This window comes from Anarhichas minor, unplaced genomic scaffold (genome assembly GCF_050575085.1).
Source record: "Anarhichas minor isolate MPS153535 unplaced genomic scaffold, ASM5057508v1 ptg000023l, whole genome shotgun sequence".
In the NCBI taxonomy this organism is placed as follows: domain Eukaryota; kingdom Metazoa; phylum Chordata; class Actinopteri; order Perciformes; family Anarhichadidae; genus Anarhichas; species Anarhichas minor.
Window position 1 is genome coordinate 5,071,505 of NW_027466469.1, and position 27,626 is coordinate 5,099,130.

Consider the following 27,626-nt stretch of genomic DNA (forward strand, 5'->3'; position numbering starts at 1 on the left):
AGAGGCTCTTGCACTGTCGCTTTGCATCGGACTAGCTTAGCTACAGTTTACAATTCAAAGCAATCTAACACTGAACTCTCCACACAGGCCTCAACCTCAGGGTGAGCACATAAGGGAAGCGAGTGAATTGCACCAGATTGCTGTGAATGAATGAAAATTGACAGACATTTCAGGAATGTTTGCTTTCTGCTTTCCTACTTTGTTGACTAGTTATATTAACTGGTGTGTTCTGAACTTCAGGGTCAACACTGAAGACTCCATACAGCACTCAACTTACTCTACAATATGCCAACAAAGGAACATTTAACAAGGCAATATGTCCCCAAAACACAACTTCCAGCTGCCGAAACCCGGGATTGAACCAGGGACATTTAGATCTTCAGTCTAACGCTCTCCCAACTGAGCTATTTCGGCACGAAAAGGGTGCCTGGAGTGGCGCTCAGACAACATACAAAGCATCTGGAAAAAATTGCCGGAATTTCAGGAAAAAGCAACGATCCATGAACCATCAAGAGGCTCTTGCACTGTCGCTTAGCATCGGACTAGCTTAGCTCCAGTTTACAATTCAAAACAATCCAACACTGAAGACTCCATACAGCACTCAACTTACTCTACCATATGCCAACAAAGGAACATTTAACGAGGCAATATGTCCCCAAAACAAAACTTCCAGCTGCCGAAACCCGGGATTGAACCAGGGACATTTAGATCTTCAGTCGAACGCTCTCCCAACTGAGCTATTTTGGCATGAAAAGGGTGCCTGGAGTGGCGCTCAGACAACATACAAAGCATCTGGAAAAAATTGCCGGAATTTCGGGGAAAAGCAACGATCCATGAACCATCAAGAGGCTCTTGCACTGTCGCTTAGCATCGGACTAGCTTAGCTCCAGTTTACAATTCAAAACAATCCAACACTGAAGACTCCATACAGCACTCAACTTACTCTACCATATGCCAACAAAGGAACATTTAACGAGGCAATATGTCCCCAAAACAAAACTTCCAGCTGCCGAAACCCGGGATTGAACCAGGGACATTTAGATCTTCAGTCTAACGCTCTCCCAACTGAGCTATTTTGGCATGAAAAGGGTGCCTGGAGTGGCGCTCAGACAACATACAAAGCATCTGGAAAAAATTGCCGGAATTTCGGGAAAAAGCAACGATCCATGAACCATCAAGAGGCTCTTGCACTGTCGCTTAGCATCGGACTAGCTTAGCTCCAGTTTACAATTCAAAGCAATCTAACACTGAACTCTCCATACAGGCCTCAACCTCAGGGTGAGCACATAAGGGAAGCGAGTGAATCGCACCAGATTGCTGTGAATGAATGAAAATTGACAGACATTTCAGGAATGTTTGCTTTCTGCTTTCCAACTTTGTTGACTAGTTATATTAACTGGTGTGTTCTGAACTTCAGGGACAACACTGAAGACTCCATACAGCACTCAACTTACTCTACAATATGCCAACAAAGGAACATTTAACAAGGCAATATGTCCCCAAAACACAACTTCCAGCTGCCGAAACCCGGGATTGAACCAGGGACATTTAGATCTTCAGTCTAACGCTCTCCCAACTGAGCTATTTCGGGACGAAAAGGTTGCCTGGAGTGGCGCTCAGACAACATACAAAGCATCTGGAAAAAATTGCCGGAATTTCGGGGAAAACCAACGATCCATGAACCATCAAGAGGCTCTTGCACTGTCGCTTAGCATCGGACTAGCTTAGCTCCAGTTTACAATTCAAAACAATCCAACACTGAAGACTCCATACAGCACTCAACTTACTCTACCATATGCCAACAAAGGAACATTTAACGAGGCAATATGTCCCCAAAACAAAACTTCCAGCTGCCGAAACCCGGGATTGAACCAGGGACATTTAGATCTTCAGTCTAACGCTCTCCCAACTGAGCTATTTTGGCATGAAAAGGGTGCCTGGAGTGGCGCTCAGACAACATACAAAGCATCTGGAAAAAATTGACGGAATTTCGGGAAAAAGCAACGATCCATGAACCATCAAGAGGCTCTTGCACTGTCGCTTAGCATCGGACTAGCTTAGCTCCAGTTTACAATTCAAAACAATCCAACACTGAAGACTCCATACAGGCCTCAACCTCAGGGTGAGCACATAAGGGAAGCGAGTGAATCGCACCAGATTGCTGTGAATGAATGAAAATTGACAGACATTTCAGGAATGTTTGCTTTCTGCTTTCCTACTTTGTTGATTAGTTATATTAACTGGTGTGTTCTGAACTTCAGGGACAACACTGAAGACTCCATACAGCACTCAACTTACTCTACAATATGCCAACAAAGGAACATTTAACAAGGCAATATGTCCCCAAAACACAACTTCCAGCTGCCGAAACCCGGGAATGAACCAGGGACATTTAGATCTTCAGTCTAACGCTCTCCCAACTGAGCTATTTCGGCACAAAAAGGGTGCCTGGAGTGGCGCTCAGACAACATACAAAGCATCTGGAAAAAATTGCCGGAATTTCGGGAAAAAGCAACGATCCATGAACCATCAAGAGGCTCTTGCACTGTCGCTTAGCATCGGACTAGCTTAGCTACAGTTTACAATTCAAAGCAATCTAACACTGAACTCTCCATACAGGCCTCAACCTCAGGGTGAGCACATAAGGGAAGCGAGTGAATCGCACCAGATTGCTGTGAATGAATGAAAATTGACAGACATTTCAGGAATGTTTGCTTTCTGCTTTCCTACTTTGTTGACTAGTTATATTAACTGGTGTGTTCTGAACTTCAGGGACAACACTGAAGACTCCATACAGCACTCAACTTACTCTACCATATGCCAACAAAGGAACATTTAACAAGGCAATATGTCCCCAAAACACAACTTCCAGCTGCCGAAACCCGGGATTGAACCAGGGACATTTAGATCTTCAGTCTAACGCTCTCCCAACTGAGCTATTTCGGCACGAAAAGGGTGCCTGGAGTGGCGCTCAGACAACATACAAAGCATCTGGAAAAAATTGCCGGAATTTCAGGAAAAAGCAACGATCCATGAACCATCAAGAGGATCTTGCACTGTCGCTTAGCATCGGACTAGCTTAGCTCCAGTGTACAATTCAAAACAATCCAACACTGAAGACTCCATACAGCACTCAACTTACTCTACCATATGCCAACAAAGGAACATTTAACGAGGCAATATGTCCCCAAAACACAACTTCCAGCTGCCGAAACCCGGGATTGAACCAGGGACATTTAGATCTTCAGTCTAACGCTCTCCCAACTGAGCTATTTCGGCACAAAAAGTGTGCCTGGAGTGGCGCTCAGACAACATACAAAGCATCTGGAAAAAATTGCCGGAATTTCGGGAAAAAGCAACGATCCATGAACCATCAAGAGGCTCTTGCACTGTCGCTTAGCATCGGACTAGCTTAGCTCCAGTGTACAATTCAAAACAATCCAACACTGAAGACTCCATACAGCACTCAACTTACTCTACAATATGCCAACAAAGGAACATTTAACAAGGCAATATGTCCCCAAAACACAACTTCCAGCTGCCGAAACCCGGGATTGAACCAGGGACATTTAGATCTTCAGTCTAACGCTCTCCCAACTGAGCTATTTCGGCACGACAAGGGTGCCTGGAGTGGCGCTCAGACAACATACAAAGCATCTGGAAAAAATTGACGGAATTTCGGGAAAAAGCAACGATCCATGAACCATCAAGAGGCTCTTGCACTGTCGCTTAGCATCGGACTAGCTTAGCTACAGTTTACAATTCAAAGCAATCTAACACTGAACTCTCCACACAGGCCTCAACCTCAGGGTGAGCACATAAGGGAAGCGAGTGAATCGCACCAGATTGCTGTGAATGAATGAAAATTGACAGACATTTCAGGAATGTTTGCTTTCTGCTTTCCTACTTTGTTGACTAGTTATATTAACTGGTGTGTTCTGAACTTCAGGGACAACACTGAAGACTCCATACAGCACTCAACTTACTCTACAATATGCCAACAAAGGAACATTTAACAAGGCAATATGTCCCCAAAACACAACTTCCAGCTGCCAAAACCCGGGATTGAACCAGGGACATTTAGATCTTCAGTCTAACGCTCTCCCAACTGAGCTATTTCGGCACGAAAAGGGTGCCTGGATTGGCGCTCAGACAACATACAAAGCATCTGGAAAAAATTGACGGAATTTCGGGGAAAAGCAACGATCCATGAACCATCAAGAGGCTCTTGCACTGTCGCTTAGCATCGGACTAGCTTAGCTCCAGTGTACAATTCAAAACAATCCAACACTGAAGACTCCATACAGCACTCAACTTACTCTACCATATGCCAACAAAGGAACATTTAACGAGGCAATATGTCCCCAAAACACAACTTCCAGCTGCCGAAACCCGGGATTGAACCAGGGACATTTAGATCTTCAGTCTAACGCTCTCCCAACTGAGCTATTTCGGCACGACAAAGGTGCCTGGAGTGGCGCTCAGACAACATACAAAGCATCTGGAAAAAATTGCCGGAATTTCAGGAAAAAGCAACGATCCATGAACCATCAAGAGGCTCTTGCACTGTCGCTTAGCATCGGACTAGCTTAGCTCCAGTTTACAATTCAAAACAATCCAACACTGAAGACTCCATACAGCACTCAACTTACTCTACCATATGCCAACAAAGGAACATTTAACGAGGCAATATGTCCCCAAAACACAACTTCCAGCTGCCGAAACCCGGGATTGAACCAGGGACATTTAGATCTTCAGTCTAACGCTCTCCCAACTGAGCTATTTCGGCACGACAAAGGTGCCTGGAGTGGCGCTCAGACAACATACAAAGCATCTGGAAAAAATTGCCGGAATTTCAGGAAAAAGCAACGATCCATGAACCATCAAGAGGCTCTTGCACTGTCGCTTAGCATCGGACTAGCTTAGCTCCAGTTTACAATTCAAAACAATCCAACACTGAAGACTCCATACAGCACTCAACTTACTCTACCATATGCCAACAAAGGAACATTTAACAAGGCAATATGTCCCCAAAACACAACTTCCAGCTGCCGAAACCCGGGATTGAACCAGGGACATTTAGATCTTCAGTCTAACGCTCTCCCAACTGAGCTATTTCGGCACGAAAAGGGTGCCTGGATTGGCGCTCAGACAACATACAAAGCATCTGGAAAAAATTGCCGGAATTTCGGGGAAAAGCAACGATCCATGAACCATCAAGAGGCTCTTGCACTGTCGCTTAGCATCGGACTAGCTTAGCTCCAGTTTACAATTCAAAACAATCCAACACTGAAGACTCCATACAGCACTCAACTTACTCTACCATATGCCAATAAAGGAACATTTAACGAGGCAATATGTCCCCAAAACACAACTCCCAGCTGCCGAAACCCGGGATTGAACCAGGGACATTTAGATCTTCAGTCTAACGCTCTCCCAACTGAGCTATTTCGGCACGACAAAGGTGCCTGGAGTGGCGCTCAGACAACATACAAAGCATCTGGAAAAAATTGCCGGAATTTCAGGAAAAAGCAACGATCCATGAACCATCAAGAGGCTCTTGCACTGTCGCTTAGCATCGGACTAGCTTAGCTCCAGTTTACAATTCAAAACAATCCAACACTGAAGACTCCATACAGCACTCAACTTACTCTACCATATGCCAACAAAGGAACATTTAACGAGGCAATATGTCCCCAAAACACAACTTCCAGCTGCCGAAACCCGGGATTGAACCAGGGACATTTAGATCTTCAGTCTAACGCTCTCCCAACTGAGCTATTTCGGCACAAAAAGTGTGCCTGGAGTGGCGCTCAGACAACATACAAAGCATCTGGAAAAAATTTACGGAATTTCGGGAAAAAGCAACGATCCATGAACCATCAAGAGGCTCTTGCACTGTCGCTTAGCATCGGACTAGCTTAGCTACAGTTTACAATTCAAAGCAATCTAACACTGAACTCTCCATACAGGCCTCAACCTCAGGGTGAGCACATAAGGGAAGCGAGTGAATCGCACCAGATTGCTGTGAATGAATGAAAATTGACAGACATTTCAGGAATGTTTGCTTTCTGCTTTCCTACTTTGTTGACTAGTTATATTAACTGGTGTGTTCTGAACTTCAGGGACAACACTGAAGACTCCATACAGCACTCAACTTACTCTACCATATGCCAACAAAGGAACATTTAACAAGGCAATATGTCCCCAAAACACAACTTCCAGCTGCCGAAACCCGGGATTGAACCAGGGACATTTAGATCTTCAGTCTAACGCTCTCCCAACTGAGCTATTTCGGCACGAAAAGGGTGCCTGGATTGGCGCTCAGACAACATACAAAGCATCTGGAAAAAATTGCCGGAATTTCGGGGAAAAGCAACGATCCATGAACCATCAAGAGGCTCTTGCACTGTCGCTTAGCATCGGACTAGCTTAGCTCCAGTGTACAATTCAAAACAATCCAACACTGAAGACTCCATACAGCACTCAACTTACTCTACCATATGCCAACAAAGGAACATTTAACGAGGCAATATGTCCCCAAAATAGAACTTCCAGCTGCCGAAACCCGGGATTGAACCAGGGACATTTAGATCTTCAGTCTAACGCTCTCCCAACTGAGCTATTTCGGCACGAAAAGGGTGCCTGGATTGGCGCTCAGACAACATACAAAGCATCTGGAAAAAATTGACGGAATTTCGGGGAAAAGCAACGATCCATGAACCATCAAGAGGCTCTTGCACTGTCGCTTAGCATCGGACTACCTTAGTTCCAGTTTACAATTCAAAACAATCCAACACTGAAGACTCCATACAGCACTCAACTTACTCTACCATATGCCAACAAAGGAACATTTAACGAGGCAATATGTCCCCAAAACACAACTTCCAGCTGCCGAAACCCGGGATTGAACCAGGGACATTTAGATCTTCAGTCTAACGCTCTCCCAACTGAGCTATTTCGGCACAAAACGGGTGCCTGGAGTGGCGCTCAGACAACATACAAAGCATCTGGAAAAAATTGCCGGAATTTCAGGAAAAAGCAACGATCCATGAACCATCAAGAGGCTCTTGCACTGTCGCTTAGCATCGGACTAGCTTAGCTCCAGTTTACAATTCAAAACAATCCAACACTGAAGACTCCATACAGCACTCAACTTACTCTACCATATGCCAACAAAGGAACATTTAACAAGGCAATATGTCCCCAAAACACAACTTCCAGCTGCCGAAACCCGGGATTGAACCAGGGACATTTAGATCTTCAGTCTAACGCTCTCCCAACTGAGCTATTTCGGCACGAAAAGCGTGCCTGGATTGGCGCTCAGACAACATACAAAGCATCTGGAAAAAATTGCCGGAATTTCGGGGAAAAGCAACGATCCATGAACCATCAAGAGGCTCTTGCACTGTCGCTTAGCATCGGACTAGCTTAGCTCCAGTTTACAATTCAAAACAATCCAACACTGAAGACTCCATACAGCACTCAACTTACTCTACCATATGCCAACAAAGGAACATTTAACGAGGCAATATGTCCCCAAAACACAACTCCCAGCTGCCGAAACCCGGGATTGAACCAGGGACATTTAGATCTTCAGTCTAACGCTCTCCCAACTGAGCTATTTCGGCACGACAAAGGTGCCTGGAGTGGCGCTCAGACAACATACAAAGCATCTGGAAAAAATTGCCGGAATTTCAGGAAAAAGCAACGATCCATGAACCATCAAGAGGCTCTTGCACTGTCGCTTAGCATCGGACTAGCTTAGCTCCAGTTTACAATTCAAAACAATCCAACACTGAAGACTCCATACAGCACTCAACTTACTCTACCATATGCCAACAAAGGAACATTTAACGAGGCAATATGTCCCCAAAACACAACTTCCAGCTGCCGAAACCCGGGATTGAACCAGGGACATTTAGATCTTCAGTCTAACGCTCTCCCAACTGAGCTATTTCGGCACAAAAAGTGTGCCTGGAGTGGCGCTCAGACAACATACAAAGCATCTGGAAAAAAATGACGGAATTTCGGGAAAAAGCAACGATCCATGAACCATCAAGAGGCTCTTGCACTGTCGCTTAGCATCGGACTAGCTTAGCTACAGTTTACAATTCAAAGCAATCTAACACTGAACTCTCCATACAGGCCTCAACCTCAGGGTGAGCACATAAGGGAAGCGAGTGAATCGCACCAGATTGCTGTGAATGAATGAAAATTGACAGACATTTCAGGAATGTTTGCTTTCTGCTTTCCTACTTTGTTGACTAGTTATATTAACTGGTGTGTTCTGAACTTCAGGGACAACACTGAAGACTCCATACAGCACTCAACTTACTCTACCATATGCCAACAAAGGAACATTTAACAAGGCAATATGTCCCCAAAACACAACTTCCAGCTGCCGAAACCCGGGATTGAACCAGGGACATTTAGATCTTCAGTCTAACGCTCTCCCAACTGAGCTATTTCGGCACGAAAAGGGTGCCTGGATTGGCGCTCAGACAACATACAAAGCATCTGGAAAAAATTGCCGGAATTTCGGGGAAAAGCAACGATCCATGAACCATCAAGAGGCTCTTGCACTGTCGCTTAGCATCGGACTAGCTTAGCTCCAGTGTACAATTCAAAACAATCCAACACTGAAGACTCCATACAGCACTCAACTTACTCTACCATATGCCAACAAAGGAACATTTAACGAGGCAATATGTCCCCAAAATAGAACTTCCAGCTGCCGAAACCCGGGATTGAACCAGGGACATTTAGATCTTCAGTCTAACGCTCTCCCAACTGAGCTATTTCGGCACGAAAAGGGTGCCTGGATTGGCGCTCAGACAACATACAAAGCATCTGGAAAAAATTGACGGAATTTCGGGGAAAAGCAACGATCCATGAACCATCAAGAGGCTCTTGCACTGTCGCTTAGCATCGGACTACCTTAGTTCCAGTTTACAATTCAAAACAATCCAACACTGAAGACTCCATACAGCACTCAACTTACTCTACCATATGCCAACAAAGGAACATTTAACGAGGCAATATGTCCCCAAAACACAACTTCCAGCTGCCGAAACCCGGGATTGAACCAGGGACATTTAGATCTTCAGTCTAACGCTCTCCCAACTGAGCTATTTCGGCACAAAACGGGTGCCTGGAGTGGCGCTCAGACAACATACAAAGCATCTGGAAAAAATTGCCGGAATTTCAGGAAAAAGCAACGATCCATGAACCATCAAGAGGCTCTTGCACTGTCGCTTAGCATCGGACTAGCTTAGCTCCAGTTTACAATTCAAAACAATCCAACACTGAAGACTCCATACAGCACTCAACTTACTCTACCATATGCCAACAAAGGAACATTTAACGAGGCAATATGTCCCCAAAACACAACTTCCAGCTGCCGAAACCCGGGATTGAACCAGGGACATTTAGATCTTCAGTCTAACGCTCTCCCAACTGAGCTATTTCGGCACGACAAGGGTGCCTGGAGTGGCGCTCAGACAACATACAAAGCATCTGGAAAAAATTGCCGGAATTTCGGGAAAAAGCAACGATCCATGAACCATCAAGAGGCTCTTGCACTGTCGCTTAGCATCGGACTAGCTTAGCTACAGTTTACAATTCAAAGCAATCTAACACTGAACTCTCCATACAGGCCTCAACCTCAGGGTGAGCACATAAGGGAAGCGAGTGAATCGCACCAGATTGCTGTGAATGAATGAAAATTGACAGACATTTCAGGAATGTTTGCTTTCTGCTTTCCTACTTTGTTGACTAGTTATATTAACTGGTGTGTTCTGAACTTCAGGGACAACACTGAAGACTCCATACAGCACTCAACTTACTCTACAATATGCCAACAAAGGAACATTTAACGAGGCAATATGTCCCCAAAACACAACTTCCAGCTGCCGAAACCCGGGATTGAACCAGGGACATTTAGATCTTCAGTCTAACGCTCTCCCAACTGAGCTATTTCGGCACTAAAAGGGTGCCTGGATTGGCGCTCAGACAACATACAAAGCATCTGGAAAAAATTGCCGGAATTTCGGGGAAAAGCAACGATCCATGAACCAATCAAGAGGCTCTTGCACTGTCGCTTAGCATCGGACTACCTTAGTTCCAGTTTACAATTCAAAACAATCCAACACTGAAGACTCCATACAGCACTCAACTTACTCTACCATATGCCAACAAAGGAACATTTAACGAGGCAATATGTCCCCAAAACACAACTTCCAGCTGCCGAAACCCGGGATTGAACCAGGGACATTTAGATCTTCAGTCTAACGCTCTCCCAACTGAGCTATTTCGGCACGAAAAGGGTGCCTGGATTGGCGCTCAGACAACATACAAAGCATCTGGAAAAAATTGACGGAATTTCGGGGAAAAGCAACGATCCATGAACCATCAAGAGGCTCTTGCACTGTCGCTTAGCATCGGACTACCTTAGTTCCAGTTTACAATTCAAAACAATCCAACACTGAAGACTCCATACAGCACTCAACTTACTCTACCATATGCCAACAAAGGAACATTTAACGAGGCAATATGTCCCCAAAACACAACTTCCAGCTGCCGAAACCCGGGATTGAACCAGGGACATTTAGATCTTCAGTCTAACGCTCTCCCAACTGAGCTATTTCGGCACAAAACGGGTGCCTGGAGTGGCGCTCAGACAACATACAAAGCATCTGGAAAAAATTGCCGGAATTTCAGGAAAAAGCAACGATCCATGAACCATCAAGAGGCTCTTGCACTGTCGCTTAGCATCGGACTAGCTTAGCTCCAGTTTACAATTCAAAACAATCCAACACTGAAGACTCCATACAGCACTCAACTTACTCTACCATATGCCAACAAAGGAACATTTAACGAGGCAATATGTCCCCAAAACACAACTTCCAGCTGCCGAAACCCGGGATTGAACCAGGGACATTTAGATCTTCAGTCTAACGCTCTCCCAACTGAGCTATTTCGGCACGACAAGGGTGCCTGGAGTGGCGCTCAGACAACATACAAAGCATCTGGAAAAAATTGCCGGAATTTCGGGAAAAAGCAACGATCCATGAACCATCAAGAGGCTCTTGCACTGTCGCTTAGCATCGGACTAGCTTAGCTACAGTTTACAATTCAAAGCAATCTAACACTGAACTCTCCATACAGGCCTCAACCTCAGGGTGAGCACATAAGGGAAGCGAGTGAATCGCACCAGATTGCTGTGAATGAATGAAAATTGACAGACATTTCAGGAATGTTTGCTTTCTGCTTTCCTACTTTGTTGACTAGTTATATTAACTGGTGTGTTCTGAACTTCAGGGACAACACTGAAGACTCCATACAGCACTCAACTTACTCTACAATATGCCAACAAAGGAACATTTAACGAGGCAATATGTCCCCAAAACACAACTTCCAGCTGCCGAAACCCGGGATTGAACCAGGGACATTTAGATCTTCAGTCTAACGCTCTCCCAACTGAGCTATTTCGGCACAAAACGGGTGCCTGGAGTGGCGCTCAGACAACATACAAAGCATCTGGAAAAAATTGCCGGAATTTCGGGGAAAAGCAACGATCCATGAACCAATCAAGAGGCTCTTGCACTGTCGCTTAGCATCGGACTACCTTAGTTCCAGTTTACAATTCAAAACAATCCAACACTGAAGACTCCATACAGCACTCAACTTACTCTACCATATGCCAACAAAGGAACATTTAACGAGGCAATATGTCCCCAAAACACAACTTCCAGCTGCCGAAACCCGGGATTGAACCAGGGACATTTAGATCTTCAGTCTAACGCTCTCCCAACTGAGCTATTTCGGCACAAAACGGGTGCCTGGAGTGGCGCTCAGACAACATACAAAGCATCTGGAAAAAATTGCCGGAATTTCAGGAAAAAGCAACGATCCATGAACCATCAAGAGGCTCTTGCACTGTCGCTTAGCATCGGACTAGCTTAGCTCCAGTTTACAATTCAAAACAATCCAACACTGAAGACTCCACACAGCACTCAACTTACTCTACCATATGCCAACAAAGGAACATTTAACGAGGCAATATGTCCCCAAAACACAACTTCCAGCTGCCGAAACCCGGGATTGAACCAGGGACATTTAGATCTTCAGTCTAACGCTCTCCCAACTGAGCTATTTCGGCACGACAAGGGTGCCTGGAGTGGCGCTCAGACAACATACAAAGCATCTGGAAAAAATTGCCGGAATTTCGGGAAAAAGCAACGATCCATGAACCATCAAGAGGCTCTTGCACTGTCGCTTAGCATCGGACTAGCTTAGCTACAGTTTACAATTCAAAGCAATCTAACACTGAACTCTCCATACAGGCCTCAACCTCAGGGTGAGCACATAAGGGAAGCGAGTGAATCGCACCAGATTGCTGTGAATGAATGAAAATTGACAGACATTTCAGGAATGTTTGCTTTCTGCTTTCCTACTTTGTTGACTAGTTATATTAACTGGTGTGTTCTGAACTTCAGGGACAACACTGAAGACTCCATACAGCACTCAACTTACTCTACAATATGCCAACAAAGGAACATTTAACGAGGCAATATGTCCCCAAAACACAACTTCCAGCTGCCGAAACCCGGGATTGAACCAGGGACATTTAGATCTTCAGTCTAACGCTCTCCCAACTGAGCTATTTCGGCACTAAAAGGGTGCCTGGATTGGCGCTCAGACAACATACAAAGCATCTGGAAAAAATTGCCGGAATTTCGGGGAAAAGCAACAATCCATGAACCAATCAAGAGGCTCTTGCACTGTCGCTTAGCATCGGACTACCTTAGTTCCAGTTTACAATTCAAAACAATCCAACACTGAAGACTCCATACAGCACTCAACTTACTCTACCATATGCCAACAAAGGAACATTTAACGAGGCAATATGTCCCCAAAACACAACTTCCAGCTGCCGAAACCCGGGATTGAACCAGGGACATTTAGATCTTCAGTCTAACGCTCTCCCAACTGAGCTATTTCGGCACAAAACGGGTGCCTGGAGTGGCGCTCAGACAACATACAAAGCATCTGGAAAAAATTGCCGGAATTTCAGGAAAAAGCAACGATCCATGAACCATCAAGAGGCTCTTGCTGCCTGGAGTGGCGCTCAGACAACATACAAAGCATCTGGAAAAAATTGCCGGAATTTCGGGAAAAAGCAACGATCCATGAACCATCAAGAGGCTCTTGCACTGTCGCTTAGCATCGGACTAGCTTAGCTACAGTTTACAATTCAAAGCAATCTAACACTGAACTCTCCATACAGGCCTCAACCTCAGGGTGAGCACATAAGGGAAGCGAGTGAATCGCACCAGATTGCTGTGAATGAATGAAAATTGACAGACATTTCAGGAATGTTTGCTTTCTGCTTTCCTACTTTGTTGACTAGTTATATTAACTGGTGTGTTCTGAACTTCAGGGACAACACTGAAGACTCCATACAGCACTCAACTTACTCTACCATATGCCAACAAAGGAACATTTAACAAGGCAATATGTCCCCAAAACACAACTTCCAGCTGCCGAAACCCGGGATTGAACCAGGGACATTTAGATCTTCAGTCTAACGCTCTCCTAACTGAGCTATTTCGGCACGAAAAGGGTGCCTGGATTGGCGCTCAGACAACATACAAAGCATCTGGAAAAAATTGCCGGAATTTCGGTGAAAAGCAACGATCCATGAACCATCAAGAGGCTCTTGCACTGTCGCTTAGCATCGGACTAGCTTAGCTCCAGTTTACAATTCAAAACAATCCAACACTGAAGACTCCATACAGCACTCAACTTACTCTACCATATGCCAACAAAGGAACATTTAACGAGGCAATATGTCCCCAAAACACAACTCCCAGCTGCCGAAACCCGGGATTGAACCAGGGACATTTAGATCTTCAGTCTAACTCTCTCCCAACTGAGCTATTTCGGCACGACAAAGGTGCCTGGAGTGGCGCTCAGACAACATACAAAGCATCTGGAAAAAATTGCCGGAATTTCAGGAAAAAGCAACGATCCATGAACCATCAAGAGGCTCTTGCACTGTCGCTTAGCATCGGACTAGCTTAGCTCCAGTTTACAATTCAAAACAATCCAACACTGAAGACTCCATACAGCACTCAACTTACTCTACCATATGCCAACAAAGGAACATTTAACGAGGCAATATGTCCCCAAAACACAACTTCCAGCTGCCGAAACCCGGGATTGAACCAGGGACATTTAGATCTTCAGTCTAACGCTCTCCCAACTGAGCTATTTCGGCACAAAAAGTGTGCCTGGAGTGGCGCTCAGACAACATACAAAGCATCTGGAAAAAATTGCCGGAATTTCGGGAAAAAGCAACGATCCATGAACCATCAAGAGGCTCTTGCACTGTCGCTTAGCATCGGACTAGCTTAGCTACAGTTTACAATTCAAAGCAATCTAACACTGAACTCTCCATACAGGCCTCAACCTCAGGGTGAGCACATAAGGGAAGCGAGTGAATCGCACCAGATTGCTGTGAATGAATGAAAATTGACAGACATTTCAGGAATGTTTGCTTTCTGCTTTCCTACTTTGTTGACTAGTTATATTAACTGGTGTGTTCTGAACTTCAGGGACAACACTGAAGACTCCATACAGCACTCAACTTACTCTACCATATGCCAACAAAGGAACATTTAACAAGGCAATATGTCCCCAAAACACAACTTCCAGCTGCCGAAACCCGGGATTGAACCAGGGACATTTAGATCTTCAGTCTAACGCTCTCCCAACTGAGCTATTTCGGCACGAAAAGGGTGCCTGGATTGGCGCTCAGACAACATACAAAGCATCTGGAAAAAATTGCCGGAATTTCGGGGAAAAGCAACGATCCATGAACCATCAAGAGGCTCTTGCACTGTCGCTTAGCATCGGACTAGCTTAGCTCCAGTTTACAATTCAAAACAATCCAACACTGAAGACTCCATACAGCACTCAACTTACTCTACCATATGCCAACAAAGGAACATTTAACGAGGCAATATGTCCCCAAAACACAACTCCCAGCTGCCGAAACCCGGGATTGAACCAGGGACATTTAGATCTTCAGTCTAACGCTCTCCCAACTGAGCTATTTCGGCACGAAAAGGGTGCCTGGATTGGCGCTCAGACAACATACAAAGCATCTGGAAAAAATTGCCGGAATTTCGGGGAAAAGCAACGATCCATGAACCATCAAGAGGCTCTTGCACTGTCGCTTAGCATCGGACTAGCTTAGCTCCAGTTTACAATTCAAAACAATCCAACACTGAAGACTCCATACAGCACTCAACTTACTCTACCATATGCCAACAAAGGAACATTTAACGAGGCAATATGTCCCCAAAACACAACTCCCAGCTGCCGAAACCCAGGATTGAACCAGGGACATTTAGATCTTCAGTCTAACGCTCTCCCAACTGAGCTATTTCGGCACTACAAAGTTGCCTGGAGTGGCGCTCAGACAACATACAAAGCATCTGGAAAAAATTGCCGGAATTTCGGGAAAAAGCAACGATCCATGAACCATCAAGAGGCTCTTGCACTGTCGCTTAGCATCGGACTAGCTTAGCTACAGTTTACAATTCAAAGCAATCTAACACTGAACTCTCCATACAGGCCTCAACCTCAGGTTGAGCACATAAGGGAAGCGAGTGAATCGCACCAGATTGCTGTGAATGAATGAAAATTGACAGACATTTCAGGAATGTTTGCTTTCTGCTTTCCTACTTTGTTGACTAGTTATATTAACTGGTGTGTTCTGAACTTCAGGGACAACACTGAAGACTCCATACAGCACTCAACTTACTCTACAATATGCCAACAAAGGAACATTTAACAAGGCAATATGTCCCCAAAACACAACTTCCAGCTGCCAAAACCCGGGATTGAACCAGGGACATTTAGATCTTCAGTCTAACGCTCTCCCAACTGAGCTATTTCGGCACGAAAAGGGTGCCTGGATTGGCGCTCAGACAACATACAAAGCATCTGGAAAAAATTGACGGAATTTCGGGGAAAAGCAACGATCCATGAACCATCAAGAGGCTCTTGCACTGTCGCTTAGCATCGGACTAGCTTAGCTCCAGTGTACAATTCAAAACAATCCAACACTGAAGACTCCATACAGCACTCAACTTACTCTACCATATGCCAACAAAGGAACATTTAACGAGGCAATATGTCCCCAAAACACAACTTCCAGCTGCCGAAACCCGGGATTGAACCAGGGACATTTAGATCTTCAGTCTAACGCTCTCCCAACTGAGCTATTTCGGCACAAAACGGGTGCCTGGAGTGGCGCTCAGACAACATACAAAGCATCTGGAAAAAATTGCCGGAATTTCAGGAAAAAGCAACGATCCATGAACCATCAAGAGGCTCTTGCACTGTCGCTTAGCATCGGACTAGCTTAGCTCCAGTTTACAATTCAAAACAATCCAACACTGAAGACTCCATACAGCACTCAACTTACTCTACCATATGCCAACAAAGGAACATTTAACGAGGCAATATGTCCCCAAAACACAACTTCCAGCTGCCGAAACCCGGGATTGAACCAGGGACATTTAGATCTTCAGTCTAACGCTCTCCCAACTGAGCTATTTCGGCACAAAAAGTGTGCCTGGAGTGGCGCTCAGACAACATACAAAGCATCTGGAAAAAATTGCCGGAATTTCGGGAAAAAGCAACGATCCATGAACCATCAAGAGGCTCTTGCACTGTCGCTTAGCATCGGACTAGCTTAGCTACAGTTTACAATTCAAAGCAATCTAACACTGAACTCTCCATACAGGCCTCAACCTCAGGGTGAGCACATAAGGGAAGCGAGTGAATCGCACCAGATTGCTGTGAATGAATGAAAATTGACAGACATTTCAGGAATGTTTGCTTTCTGCTTTCCTACTTTGTTGACTAGTTATATTAACTGGTGTGTTCTGAACTTCAGGGACAACACTGAAGACTCCATACAGCACTCAACTTACTCTACCATATGCCAACAAAGGAACATTTAACAAGGCAATATGTCCCCAAAACACAACTTCCAGCTGCCGAAACCCGGGATTGAACCAGGGACATTTAGATCTTCAGTCTAACGCTCTCCCAACTGAGCTATTTCGGCACGAAAAGGGTGCCTGGAGTGGCGCTCAGACAACATACAAAGCATCTGGAAAAAATTGCCGGAATTTCGGGAAAAAGCAACGATCCATGAACCATCAAGAGGCTCTTGCACTGTCGCTTAGCATCGGACTAGCTTAGCTCCAGTTTACAATTCAAAACAATCCAACACTGAAGACTCCATACAGCACTCAACTTACTCTACCATATGCCAACAAAGGAACATTTAACGAGGCAATATGTCCCCAAAACACAACTCCCAGCTGCCGAAACCCGGGATTGAACCAGGCACATTTAGATCTTCAGTCTAACGCTCTCCCAACTGAGCTATTACAGCACGACAAAGGTGCCTGGAGTGGCGCTCAGACAACATACAAAGCATCTGGAAAAAATTGCCGGAATTTCGGGAAAAAGCAACGATCCATGAACCATCAAGAGGCTCTTGCACTGTCGCTTAGCATCGGACTAGCTTAGCTACAGTTTACAATTCAAAGCAATCTAACACTGAACTCTCCATACAGGCCTCAACCTCAGGTTGAGCACATAAGGGAAGCGAGTGAATCGCACCAGATTGCTGTGAATGAATGAAAATTGACAGACATTTCAGGAATGTTTGCTTTCTGCTTTCCTACTTTGTTGACTAGTTATATTAACTGGTGTGTTCTGAACTTCAGGGACAACACTGAAGACTCCATACAGCACTCAACTTACTCTACAATATGCCAACAAAGGAACATTTAACAAGGCAATATGTCCCCAAAACACAACTTCCAGCTGCCAAAACCCGGGATTGAACCAGGGACATTTAGATCTTCAGTCTAACGCTCTCCCAACTGAGCTATTTCGGCACAAAAAGGGTGCCTGGATTGGCGCTCAGACAACATACAAAGCATCTGGAAAAAATTGACGGAATTTCGGGGAAAAGCAACGATCCATGAACCATCAAGAGGCTCTTGCACTGTCGCTTAGCATCGGACTAGCTTAGCTCCAGTGTACAATTCAAAACAATCCAACACTGAACTCTCCACACAGGCCTCAACCTCAGGGTGAGCATATAAGGGAAGCGAGTGAATCGCACCAGATTGCTGTGAATGAATGAAAATTGACAGACATTTCAGGAATGTTTGCTTTCTGCTTTCCTACTTTGTTGACTAGTTATATTAACTGGTGTGTTCTGAACTTCAGGGACAACACTGAAGACTCCATACAGCACTCAACTTACTCTACCATATGCCAACAAAGGAACATTTAACGAGGCAATATGTCCCCAAAACACAACTTCCAGCTGCCGAAACCCGGGATTGAACCAGGGACATTTAGATCTTCAGTCTAACGCTCTCCCAACTCAGCTATTTCGGCACTAAAAGGGTGCCTGGATTGGCGCTCAGACAACATACAAAGCATCTGGAAAAAATTGCCGGAATTTCGGGGAAAAGCAACGATCCATGAACCATCAAGAGGCTCTTGCACTGTCGCTTAGCATCGGACTAGCTTAGCTCCAGTTTACAATTCAAAACAATCCAACACTGAAGACTCCATACAGCACTCAACTTACTCTACCATATGCCAACAAAGGAACATTTAACGAGGCAATATGTCCCCAAAACACAACTTTCAGCTGCCGAAACCCGGGATTGAACCAGGGACATTTAGATCTTCAGTCTAACGCTCTCCCAACTGAGCTATTTCGGCACAAAAAGGGTGCCTGGATTGGCGCTCAGACAACATACAAAGCATCTGGAAAAAATTGACGGAATTTCGGGGAAAAGCAACGATCCATGAACCATCAAGAGGCTCTTGCACTGTCGCTTAGCATCGGACTAGCTTAGCTCCAGTGTACAATTCAAAACAATCCAACACTGAACTCTCCACACAGGCCTCAACCTCAGGGTGAGCATATAAGGGAAGCGAGTGAATCGCACCAGATTGCTGTGAATGAATGAAAATTGACAGACATTTCAGGAATGTTTGCTTTCTGCTTTCCTACTTTGTTGACTAGTTATATTAACTGGTGTGTTCTGAACTTCAGGGACAACACTGAAGACTCCATACAGCACTCAACTTACTCTACCATATGCCAACAAAGGAACATTTAACGAGGCAATATGTCCCCAAAACACAACTTCCAGCTGCCGAAACCCGGGATTGAACCAGGGACATTTAGATCTTCAGTCTAACGCTCTCCCAACTGAGCTATTTCGGCACAAAACGGGTGCCTGGAGTGGCGCTCAGACAACATACAAAGCATCTGGAAAAAATTGCCGGAATTTCGGGAAAAAGCAACGATCCATGAACCATCAAGAGGCTCTTGCACTGTCGCTTAGCATCGGACTAGCTTAGCTACAGTTTACAATTCAAAGCAATCTAACACTGAACTCTCCATACAGGCCTCAACCTCAGGGTGAGCATATAAGGGAAGCGATTGAATCGCACCAGATTGCTGTGAATGAATGAAAATTGACAGACATTTCAGGAATGTTTGCTTTCTGCTTTCCTACTTTGTTGACTAGTTATATTAACTGGTGTGTTCTGAACTTCAGGGACAACACTGAAGACTCCATACAGCACTCAACTTACTCTACAATATGCCAACAAAGGAACATTTAACGAGGCAATATGTCCCCAAAACACAACTTCCAGCTGCCGAAACCCGGGATTGAACCAGGGACATTTAGATCTTCAGTCTAACGCTCTCCCAACTCAGCTATTTCGGCACTAAAAGGGTGCCTAGATTGGCGCTCAGACAACATACAAAGCATCTGGAAAAAATTGCCGGAATTTCGGGGAAAAGCAACGATCCATGAACCATCAAGAGGCTCTTGCACTGTCGCTTAGCATCGGACTAGCTTAGCTCCAGTTTACAATTCAAAACAATCCAACACTGAAGACTCCATACAGCACTCAACTTACTCTACCATATGCCAACAAAGGAACATTTAACGAGGCAATATGTCCCCAAAACACAACTTTCAGCTGCCGAAACCCGGGATTGAACCAGGGACATTTAGATCTTCAGTCTAACGCTCTCCCAACTGAGCTATTTCGGCATGACAAGGGTGCCTGGAGTGGCGCTCAGACAACATACAAAGCATCTGGAAAAAATTGCTGGAATTTCGGGAAAAAGCAACGATCCATGAACCATCAAGAGGCTCTTGCACTGTCGCTTAGCATCGGACTAGCTTAGCTACAGTTTACAATTCAAAGCAATCTAACACTGAACTCTCCATACAGGCCTCAACCTCAGGGTGAGCACATAAGGGAAGCGAGTGAATCGCACCAGATTGCTGTGAATGAATGAAAATTGACAGACATTTCAGGAATGTTTGCTTTCTGCTTTCCTACTTTGTTGACTAGTTATATTAACTGGTGTGTTCTGAACTTCAGGGACAACACTGAAGACTCCATACAGCACTCAACTTACTCTACAATATGCCAACAAAGGAACATTTAACAAGGCAATATGTCCCCAAAACACAACTTCCAGCTGCCGAAACCCCGGATTGAACCAGGGACATTTAGATCTTCAGTCTAACGCTCTCCCAACTGAGCTATTTCGGCACAAAACGGGTGCCTGGAGTGGCGCTCAGACAACATACAAAGCATCTGGAAAAAATTGCCGGAATTTCGGGAAAAAGCAACGATCCATGAACCATCAAGAGGCTCTTGCACTGTCGCTTAGCATCGGACTAGCTTAGCTACAGTTTACAATTCAAAGCAATCTAACACTGAACTCTCCATACAGGCCTCAACCTCAGGGTGAGCACATAAGGGAAGCGAGTGAATCGCACCAGATTGCTGTGAATGAATGAAAATTGACAGACATTTCAGGAATGTTTGCTTTCTGCTTTCCTACTTTGTTGACTAGTTATATTAACTGGTGTATTCTGAACTTCAGGGACAACACTGAAGACTCCATACAGCACTCAACTTACTCTACAATATGCCAACAAAGGAACATTTAACAAGGCAATATGTCCCCAAAACACAACTTCCAGCTGCCGAAACCCGGGATTGAACCAGGGACATTTAGATCTTCCGTCTAACGCTCTCCCAACTGAGCTATTTCGGCACTAAAAGGGTGCCTGGATTGGCGCTCAGACAACATACAAAGCATCTGGAAAAAATTGCCGGAATTTCGGGGAAAAGCAACGATCCATGAACCATCAAGAGGCTCTTGCACTGTCGCTTAGCATCGGACTAGCTTAGCTCCAGTTTACAATTCAAAACAATCCAACACTGAAGACTCCATACAGCACTCAACTTACTCTACCATATGCCAACAAAGGAACATTTAACGAGGCAATATGTCCCCAAAACACAACTCCCAGCTGCCGAAACCCGGGATTGAACCAGGGACATTTAGATCTTCAGTCTAACGCTCTCCCAACTGAGCTATTTCGGCACGAAAAGGGTGCCTGGATTGGCGCTCAGACAACATACAAAGCATCTGGAAAAAATTGCCGGAATTTCGGGGAAAAGCAACGATCCATGAACCATCAAGAGGCTCTTGCACTGTCGCTTAGCATCGGACTAGCTTAGCTCCAGTTTACAATTCAAAACAATCCAACACTGAAGACTCCATACAGCACTCAACTTACTCTACCATATGCCAACAAAGGAACATTTAACGAGGCAATATGTCCCCAAAACACAACTCCCAGCTGCCGAAACCCAGGATTGAACCAGGGACATTTAGATCTTCAGTCTAACGCTCTCCCAACTGAGCTATTTCGGCACTACAAAGTTGCCTGGAGTGGCGCTCAGACAACATACAAAGCATCTGGAAAAAATTGCCGGAATTTCGGGAAAAAGCAACGATCCATGAACCATCAAGAGGCTCTTGCACTGTCGCTTAGCATCGGACTAGCTTAGCTACAGTTTACAATTCAAAGCAATCTAACACTGAACTCTCCATACAGGCCTCAACCTCAGGTTGAGCACATAAGGGAAGCGAGTGAATCGCACCAGATTGCTGTGAATGAATGAAAATTGACAGACATTTCAGGAATGTTTGCTTTCTGCTTTCCTACTTTGTTGACTAGTTATATTAACTGGTGTGTTCTGAACTTCAGGGACAACACTGAAGACTCCATACAGCACTCAACTTACTCTACAATATGCCAACAAAGGAACATTTAACAAGGCAATATGTCCCCAAAACACAACTTCCAGCTGCCAAAACCCGGGATTGAACCAGGGACATTTAGATCTTCAGTCTAACGCTCTCCCAACTGAGCTATTTCGGCACGAAAAGGGTGCCTGGATTGGCGCTCAGACAACATACAAAGCATCTGGAAAAAATTGACGGAATTTCGGGGAAAAGCAACGATCCATGAACCATCAAGAGGCTCTTGCACTGTCGCTTAGCATCGGACTAGCTTAGCTCCAGTGTACAATTCAAAACAATCCAACACTGAAGACTCCATACAGCACTCAACTTACTCTACCATATGCCAACAAAGGAACATTTAACGAGGCAATATGTCCCCAAAACACAACTTCCAGCTGCCGAAACCCGGGATTGAACCAGGGACATTTAGATCTTCAGTCTAACGCTCTCCCAACTGAGCTATTTCGGCACAAAACGGGTGCCTGGAGTGGCGCTCAGACAACATACAAAGCATCTGGAAAAAATTGCCGGAATTTCAGGAAAAAGCAACGATCCATGAACCATCAAGAGGCTCTTGCACTGTCGCTTAGCATCGGACTAGCTTAGCTCCAGTTTACAATTCAAAACAATCCAACACTGAAGACTCCATACAGCACTCAACTTACTCTACCATATGCCAACAAAGGAACATTTAACGAGGCAATATGTCCCCAAAACACAACTTCCAGCTGCCGAAACCCGGGATTGAACCAGGGACATTTAGATCTTCAGTCTAACGCTCTCCCAACTGAGCTATTTCGGCACAAAAAGTGTGCCTGGAGTGGCGCTCAGACAACATACAAAGCATCTGGAAAAAATTGCCGGAATTTCGGGAAAAAGCAACGATCCATGAACCATCAAGAGGCTCTTGCACTGTCGCTTAGCATCGGACTAGCTTAGCTACAGTTTACAATTCAAAGCAATCTAACACTGAACTCTCCATACAGGCCTCAACCTCAGGGTGAGCACATAAGGGAAGCGAGTGAATCGCACCAGATTGCTGTGAATGAATGAAAATTGACAGACATTTCAGGAATGTTTGCTTTCTGCTTTCCTACTTTGTTGACTAGTTATATTAACTGGTGTGTTCTGAACTTCAGGGACAACACTGAAGACTCCATACAGCACTCAACTTACTCTACCATATGCCAACAAAGGAACATTTAACAAGGCAATATGTCCCCAAAACACAACTTCCAGCTGCCGAAACCCGGGATTGAACCAGGGACATTTAGATCTTCAGTCTAACGCTCTCCCAACTGAGCTATTTCGGCACGAAAAGGGTGCCTGGAGTGGCGCTCAGATAACATACAAAGCATCTGGAAAAAATTGCCGGAATTTCGGGAAAAAGCAACGATCCATGAACCATCAAGAGGCTCTTGCACTGTCGCTTAGCATCGGACTAGCTTAGCTCCAGTTTACAATTCAAAACAATCCAACACTGAAGACTCCATACAGCACTCAACTTACTCTACCATATGCCAACAAAGGAACATTTAACGAGGCAATATGTCCCCAAAACACAACTCCCAGCTGCCGAAACCCGGGATTGAACCAGGCACATTTAGATCTTCAGTCTAACGCTCTCCCAACTGAGCTATTACAGCACGACAAAGGTGCCTGGAGTGGCGCTCAGACAACATACAAAGCATCTGGAAAAAATTGCCGGAATTTCGGGAAAAAGCAACGATCCATGAACCATCAAGAGGCTCTTGCACTGTCGCTTAGCATCGGACTAGCTTAGCTACAGTTTACAATTCAAAGCAATCTAACACTGAACTCTCCATACAGGCCTCAACCTCAGGTTGAGCACATAAGGGAAGCGAGTGAATCGCACCAGATTGCTGTGAATGAATGAAAATTGACAGACATTTCAGGAATGTTTGCTTTCTGCTTTCCTACTTTGTTGACTAGTTATATTAACTGGTGTGTTCTGAACTTCAGGGACAACACTGAAGACTCCATACAGCACTCAACTTACTCTACAATATGCCAACAAAGGAACATTTAACAAGGCAATATGTCCCCAAAACACAACTTCCAGCTGCCAAAACCCGGGATTGAACCAGGGACATTTAGATCTTCAGTCTAACGCTCTCCCAACTGAGCTATTTCGGCACAAAAAGGGTGCCTGGATTGGCGCTCAGACAACATACAAAGCATCTGGAAAAAATTGACGGAATTTCGGGGAAAAGCAACGATCCATGAACCATCAAGAGGCTCTTGCACTGTCGCTTAGCATCGGACTAGCTTAGCTCCAGTGTACAATTCAAAACAATCCAACACTGAACTCTCCACACAGGCCTCAACCTCAGGGTGAGCATATAAGGGAAGCGAGTGAATCGCACCAGATTGCTGTGAATGAATGAAAATTGACAGACATTTCAGGAATGTTTGCTTTCTGCTTTCCTACTTTGTTGACTAGTTATATTAACTGGTGTGTTCTGAACTTCAGGGACAACACTGAAGACTCCATACAGCACTCAACTTACTCTACCATATGCCAACAAAGGAACATTTAACGAGGCAATATGTCCCCAAAACACAACTTCCAGCTGCCGAAACCCGGGATTGAACCAGGGACATTTAGATCTTCAGTCTAACGCTCTCCCAACTCAGCTATTTCGGCACTAAAAGGGTGCCTGGATTGGCGCTCAGACAACATACAAAGCATCTGGAAAAAATTGCCGGAATTTCGGGGAAAAGCAACGATCCATGAACCATCAAGAGGCTCTTGCACTGTCGCTTAGCATCGGACTAGCTTAGCTCCAGTTTACAATTCAAAACAATCCAACACTGAAGACTCCATACAGCACTCAACTTACTCTACCATATGCCAACAAAGGAACATTTAACGAGGCAATATGTCCCCAAAACACAACTTTCAGCTGCCGAAACCCGGGATTGAACCAGGGACATTTAGATCTTCAGTCTAACGCTCTCCCAACTGAGCTATTTCGGCACAAAAAGGGTGCCTGGATTGGCGCTCAGACAACATACAAAGCATCTGGAAAAAATTGACGGAATTTCGGGGAAAAGCAACGATCCATGAACCATCAAGAGGCTCTTGCACTGTCGCTTAGCATCGGACTAGCTTAGCTCCAGTGTACAATTCAAAACAATCCAACACTGAACTCTCCACACAGGCCTCAACCTCAGGGTGAGCATATAAGGGAAGCGAGTGAATCGCACCAGATTGCTGTGAATGAATGAAAATTGACAGACATTTCAGGAATGTTTGCTTTCTGCTTTCCTACTTTGTTGACTAGTTATATTAACTGGTGTGTTCTGAACTTCAGGGACAACACTGAAGACTCCATACAGCACTCAACTTACTCTACAATATGCCAACAAAGGAACATTTAACGAGGCAATATGTCCCCAAAACACAACTTCCAGCTGCCGAAACCCGGGATTGAACCAGGGACATTTAGATCTTCAGTCTAACGCTCTCCCAACTGAGCTATTTCGGCACAAAACGGGTGCCTGGAGTGGCGCTCAGACAACATACAAAGCATCTGGAAAAAATTGCCGGAATTTCGGGAAAAAGCAACGATCCATGAACCATCAAGAGGCTCTTGCACTGTCGCTTAGCATCGGACTAGCTTAGCTACAGTTTACAATTCAAAGCAATCTAACACTGAACTCTCCATACAGGCCTCAACCTCAGGGTGAGCATATAAGGGAAGCGATTGAATCGCACCAGATTGCTGTGAATGAATGAAAATTGACAGACATTTCAGGAATGTTTGCTTTCTGCTTTCCTACTTTGTTGACTAGTTATATTAACTGGTGTGTTCTGAACTTCAGGGACAACACTGAAGACTCCATACAGCACTCAACTTACTCTACAATATGCCAACAAAGGAACATTTAACGAGGCAATATGTCCCCAAAACACAACTTCCAGCTGCCGAAACCCGGGATTGAACCAGGGACATTTAGATCTTCAGTCTAACGCTCTCCCAACTCAGCTATTTCGGCACTAAAAGGGTGCCTGGATTGGCGCTCAGACAACATACAAAGCATCTGGAAAAAATTGCCGGAATTTCGGGGAAAAGCAACGATCCATGAACCATCAAGAGGCTCTTGCACTGTCGCTTAGCATCGGACTAGCTTAGCTCCAGTTTACAATTCAAAACAATCCAACACTGAAGACTCCATACAGCACTCAACTTACTCTACCATATGCCAACAAAGGAACATTTAACGAGGCAATATGTCCCCAAAACACAACTTTCAGCTGCCGAAACCCGGGATTGAACCAGGGACATTTAGATCTTCAGTCTAACGCTCTCCCAACTGAGCTATTTCGGCATGACAAGGGTGCCTGGAGTGGCGCTCAGACAACATACAAAGCATCTGGAAAAAATTGCTGGAATTTCGGGAAAAAGCAACGATCCATGAACCATCAAGAGGCTCTTGCACTGTCGCTTAGCATCGGACTAGCTTAGCTACAGTTTACAATTCAAAGCAATCTAACACTGAACTCTCCATACAGGCCTCAACCTCAGGGTGAGCACATAAGGGAAGCGAGTGAATCGCACCAGATTGCTGTGAATGAATGAAAATTGACAGACATTTCAGGAATGTTTGCTTTCTGCTTTCCTACTTTGTTGACTAGTTATATTAACTGGTGTGTTCTGAACTTCAGGGACAACACTGAAGACTCCATACAGCACTCAACTTACTCTACAATATGCCAACAAAGGAACATTTAACAAGGCAATATGTCCCCAAAACACAACTTCCAGCTGCCGAAACCCCGGATTGAACCAGGGACATTTAGATCTTCAGTCTAACGCTCTCCCAACTGAGCTATTTCGGCACAAAACGGGTGCCTGGAGTGGCGCTCAGACAACATACAAAGCATCTGGAAAAAATTGCCGGAATTTCGGGAAAAAGCAACGATCCATGAACCATCAAGAGGCTCTTGCACTGTCGCTTAGCATCGGACTAGCTTAGCTACAGTTTACAATTCAAAGCAATCTAACACTGAACTCTCCATACAGGCCTCAACCTCAGGGTGAGCACATAAGGGAAGCGAGTGAATCGCACCAGATTGCTGTGAATGAATGAAAATTGACAGACATTTCAGGAATGTTTGCTTTCTGCTTTCCTACTTTGTTGACTAGTTATATTAACTGGTGTATTCTGAACTTCAGGGACAACACTGAAGACTCCATACAGCACTCAACTTACTCTACAATATGCCAACAAAGGAACATTTAACGAGGCAATATGTCCCCAAAACACAACTTCCAGCTGCCGAAACCCGGGATTGAACCAGGGACATTTAGATCTTCCGTCTAACGCTCTCCCAACTGAGCTA

General features: G+C 44.9%; 1 protein-coding gene and 48 non-coding genes across 49 annotated transcripts in view; all 49 read right to left on the reverse strand.

Annotated features, from left to right (window-relative positions):
• slc60a1a (solute carrier family 60 member 1a) overlaps nucleotides 1-27,626 on the reverse strand; it is a 156,340-nt gene that overhangs the window by 113,048 nt on the left and 15,666 nt on the right. The gene's annotated exons all lie outside the window — the stretch shown is intronic.
• On the reverse strand, nucleotides 342-414 carry trnaf-gaa (transfer RNA phenylalanine (anticodon GAA)). Its single transcript has one exon. It is a non-coding gene; the product is annotated as a tRNA-Phe (tRNA).
• Nucleotides 2,874-2,946, reverse strand: trnaf-gaa (transfer RNA phenylalanine (anticodon GAA)). Its single transcript has one exon. It is a non-coding gene; the product is annotated as a tRNA-Phe (tRNA).
• Nucleotides 3,207-3,279, reverse strand: trnaf-gaa (transfer RNA phenylalanine (anticodon GAA)). Its single transcript has one exon. It is a non-coding gene; the product is annotated as a tRNA-Phe (tRNA).
• Nucleotides 3,540-3,612, reverse strand: trnaf-gaa (transfer RNA phenylalanine (anticodon GAA)). Its single transcript has one exon. It is a non-coding gene; the product is annotated as a tRNA-Phe (tRNA).
• On the reverse strand, nucleotides 4,051-4,123 carry trnaf-gaa (transfer RNA phenylalanine (anticodon GAA)). Its single transcript has one exon. It is a non-coding gene; the product is annotated as a tRNA-Phe (tRNA).
• On the reverse strand, nucleotides 4,384-4,456 carry trnaf-gaa (transfer RNA phenylalanine (anticodon GAA)). Its single transcript has one exon. It is a non-coding gene; the product is annotated as a tRNA-Phe (tRNA).
• Nucleotides 4,717-4,789, reverse strand: trnaf-gaa (transfer RNA phenylalanine (anticodon GAA)). The gene has a single exon. It is a non-coding gene; the product is annotated as a tRNA-Phe (tRNA).
• trnaf-gaa (transfer RNA phenylalanine (anticodon GAA)) lies at nucleotides 5,050-5,122 on the reverse strand. Its single transcript has one exon. It is a non-coding gene; the product is annotated as a tRNA-Phe (tRNA).
• On the reverse strand, nucleotides 5,383-5,455 carry trnaf-gaa (transfer RNA phenylalanine (anticodon GAA)). The gene has a single exon. It is a non-coding gene; the product is annotated as a tRNA-Phe (tRNA).
• Nucleotides 5,716-5,788, reverse strand: trnaf-gaa (transfer RNA phenylalanine (anticodon GAA)). The gene has a single exon. It is a non-coding gene; the product is annotated as a tRNA-Phe (tRNA).
• On the reverse strand, nucleotides 6,227-6,299 carry trnaf-gaa (transfer RNA phenylalanine (anticodon GAA)). The gene has a single exon. It is a non-coding gene; the product is annotated as a tRNA-Phe (tRNA).
• Nucleotides 6,560-6,632, reverse strand: trnaf-gaa (transfer RNA phenylalanine (anticodon GAA)). The gene has a single exon. It is a non-coding gene; the product is annotated as a tRNA-Phe (tRNA).
• trnaf-gaa (transfer RNA phenylalanine (anticodon GAA)) lies at nucleotides 6,893-6,965 on the reverse strand. The gene has a single exon. It is a non-coding gene; the product is annotated as a tRNA-Phe (tRNA).
• Nucleotides 7,226-7,298, reverse strand: trnaf-gaa (transfer RNA phenylalanine (anticodon GAA)). Its single transcript has one exon. It is a non-coding gene; the product is annotated as a tRNA-Phe (tRNA).
• trnaf-gaa (transfer RNA phenylalanine (anticodon GAA)) lies at nucleotides 7,559-7,631 on the reverse strand. The gene has a single exon. It is a non-coding gene; the product is annotated as a tRNA-Phe (tRNA).
• On the reverse strand, nucleotides 7,892-7,964 carry trnaf-gaa (transfer RNA phenylalanine (anticodon GAA)). Its single transcript has one exon. It is a non-coding gene; the product is annotated as a tRNA-Phe (tRNA).
• On the reverse strand, nucleotides 8,403-8,475 carry trnaf-gaa (transfer RNA phenylalanine (anticodon GAA)). Its single transcript has one exon. It is a non-coding gene; the product is annotated as a tRNA-Phe (tRNA).
• Nucleotides 8,736-8,808, reverse strand: trnaf-gaa (transfer RNA phenylalanine (anticodon GAA)). The gene has a single exon. It is a non-coding gene; the product is annotated as a tRNA-Phe (tRNA).
• trnaf-gaa (transfer RNA phenylalanine (anticodon GAA)) lies at nucleotides 9,069-9,141 on the reverse strand. The gene has a single exon. It is a non-coding gene; the product is annotated as a tRNA-Phe (tRNA).
• Nucleotides 9,402-9,474, reverse strand: trnaf-gaa (transfer RNA phenylalanine (anticodon GAA)). Its single transcript has one exon. It is a non-coding gene; the product is annotated as a tRNA-Phe (tRNA).
• On the reverse strand, nucleotides 9,913-9,985 carry trnaf-gaa (transfer RNA phenylalanine (anticodon GAA)). Its single transcript has one exon. It is a non-coding gene; the product is annotated as a tRNA-Phe (tRNA).
• Nucleotides 10,247-10,319, reverse strand: trnaf-gaa (transfer RNA phenylalanine (anticodon GAA)). Its single transcript has one exon. It is a non-coding gene; the product is annotated as a tRNA-Phe (tRNA).
• trnaf-gaa (transfer RNA phenylalanine (anticodon GAA)) lies at nucleotides 10,580-10,652 on the reverse strand. Its single transcript has one exon. It is a non-coding gene; the product is annotated as a tRNA-Phe (tRNA).
• trnaf-gaa (transfer RNA phenylalanine (anticodon GAA)) lies at nucleotides 10,913-10,985 on the reverse strand. Its single transcript has one exon. It is a non-coding gene; the product is annotated as a tRNA-Phe (tRNA).
• trnaf-gaa (transfer RNA phenylalanine (anticodon GAA)) lies at nucleotides 11,424-11,496 on the reverse strand. Its single transcript has one exon. It is a non-coding gene; the product is annotated as a tRNA-Phe (tRNA).
• trnaf-gaa (transfer RNA phenylalanine (anticodon GAA)) lies at nucleotides 11,758-11,830 on the reverse strand. Its single transcript has one exon. It is a non-coding gene; the product is annotated as a tRNA-Phe (tRNA).
• Nucleotides 12,091-12,163, reverse strand: trnaf-gaa (transfer RNA phenylalanine (anticodon GAA)). The gene has a single exon. It is a non-coding gene; the product is annotated as a tRNA-Phe (tRNA).
• Nucleotides 12,602-12,674, reverse strand: trnaf-gaa (transfer RNA phenylalanine (anticodon GAA)). The gene has a single exon. It is a non-coding gene; the product is annotated as a tRNA-Phe (tRNA).
• Nucleotides 12,936-13,008, reverse strand: trnaf-gaa (transfer RNA phenylalanine (anticodon GAA)). Its single transcript has one exon. It is a non-coding gene; the product is annotated as a tRNA-Phe (tRNA).
• On the reverse strand, nucleotides 14,212-14,284 carry trnaf-gaa (transfer RNA phenylalanine (anticodon GAA)). Its single transcript has one exon. It is a non-coding gene; the product is annotated as a tRNA-Phe (tRNA).
• Nucleotides 14,723-14,795, reverse strand: trnaf-gaa (transfer RNA phenylalanine (anticodon GAA)). Its single transcript has one exon. It is a non-coding gene; the product is annotated as a tRNA-Phe (tRNA).
• Nucleotides 15,056-15,128, reverse strand: trnaf-gaa (transfer RNA phenylalanine (anticodon GAA)). The gene has a single exon. It is a non-coding gene; the product is annotated as a tRNA-Phe (tRNA).
• On the reverse strand, nucleotides 15,900-15,972 carry trnaf-gaa (transfer RNA phenylalanine (anticodon GAA)). Its single transcript has one exon. It is a non-coding gene; the product is annotated as a tRNA-Phe (tRNA).
• On the reverse strand, nucleotides 16,233-16,305 carry trnaf-gaa (transfer RNA phenylalanine (anticodon GAA)). The gene has a single exon. It is a non-coding gene; the product is annotated as a tRNA-Phe (tRNA).
• Nucleotides 16,566-16,638, reverse strand: trnaf-gaa (transfer RNA phenylalanine (anticodon GAA)). Its single transcript has one exon. It is a non-coding gene; the product is annotated as a tRNA-Phe (tRNA).
• Nucleotides 17,077-17,149, reverse strand: trnaf-gaa (transfer RNA phenylalanine (anticodon GAA)). The gene has a single exon. It is a non-coding gene; the product is annotated as a tRNA-Phe (tRNA).
• trnaf-gaa (transfer RNA phenylalanine (anticodon GAA)) lies at nucleotides 17,921-17,993 on the reverse strand. The gene has a single exon. It is a non-coding gene; the product is annotated as a tRNA-Phe (tRNA).
• trnaf-gaa (transfer RNA phenylalanine (anticodon GAA)) lies at nucleotides 18,765-18,837 on the reverse strand. The gene has a single exon. It is a non-coding gene; the product is annotated as a tRNA-Phe (tRNA).
• trnaf-gaa (transfer RNA phenylalanine (anticodon GAA)) lies at nucleotides 19,276-19,348 on the reverse strand. The gene has a single exon. It is a non-coding gene; the product is annotated as a tRNA-Phe (tRNA).
• On the reverse strand, nucleotides 20,120-20,192 carry trnaf-gaa (transfer RNA phenylalanine (anticodon GAA)). The gene has a single exon. It is a non-coding gene; the product is annotated as a tRNA-Phe (tRNA).
• Nucleotides 21,475-21,547, reverse strand: trnaf-gaa (transfer RNA phenylalanine (anticodon GAA)). Its single transcript has one exon. It is a non-coding gene; the product is annotated as a tRNA-Phe (tRNA).
• On the reverse strand, nucleotides 22,319-22,391 carry trnaf-gaa (transfer RNA phenylalanine (anticodon GAA)). The gene has a single exon. It is a non-coding gene; the product is annotated as a tRNA-Phe (tRNA).
• On the reverse strand, nucleotides 22,652-22,724 carry trnaf-gaa (transfer RNA phenylalanine (anticodon GAA)). The gene has a single exon. It is a non-coding gene; the product is annotated as a tRNA-Phe (tRNA).
• On the reverse strand, nucleotides 22,985-23,057 carry trnaf-gaa (transfer RNA phenylalanine (anticodon GAA)). Its single transcript has one exon. It is a non-coding gene; the product is annotated as a tRNA-Phe (tRNA).
• On the reverse strand, nucleotides 23,496-23,568 carry trnaf-gaa (transfer RNA phenylalanine (anticodon GAA)). Its single transcript has one exon. It is a non-coding gene; the product is annotated as a tRNA-Phe (tRNA).
• On the reverse strand, nucleotides 25,184-25,256 carry trnaf-gaa (transfer RNA phenylalanine (anticodon GAA)). Its single transcript has one exon. It is a non-coding gene; the product is annotated as a tRNA-Phe (tRNA).
• trnaf-gaa (transfer RNA phenylalanine (anticodon GAA)) lies at nucleotides 25,695-25,767 on the reverse strand. The gene has a single exon. It is a non-coding gene; the product is annotated as a tRNA-Phe (tRNA).
• trnaf-gaa (transfer RNA phenylalanine (anticodon GAA)) lies at nucleotides 26,539-26,611 on the reverse strand. Its single transcript has one exon. It is a non-coding gene; the product is annotated as a tRNA-Phe (tRNA).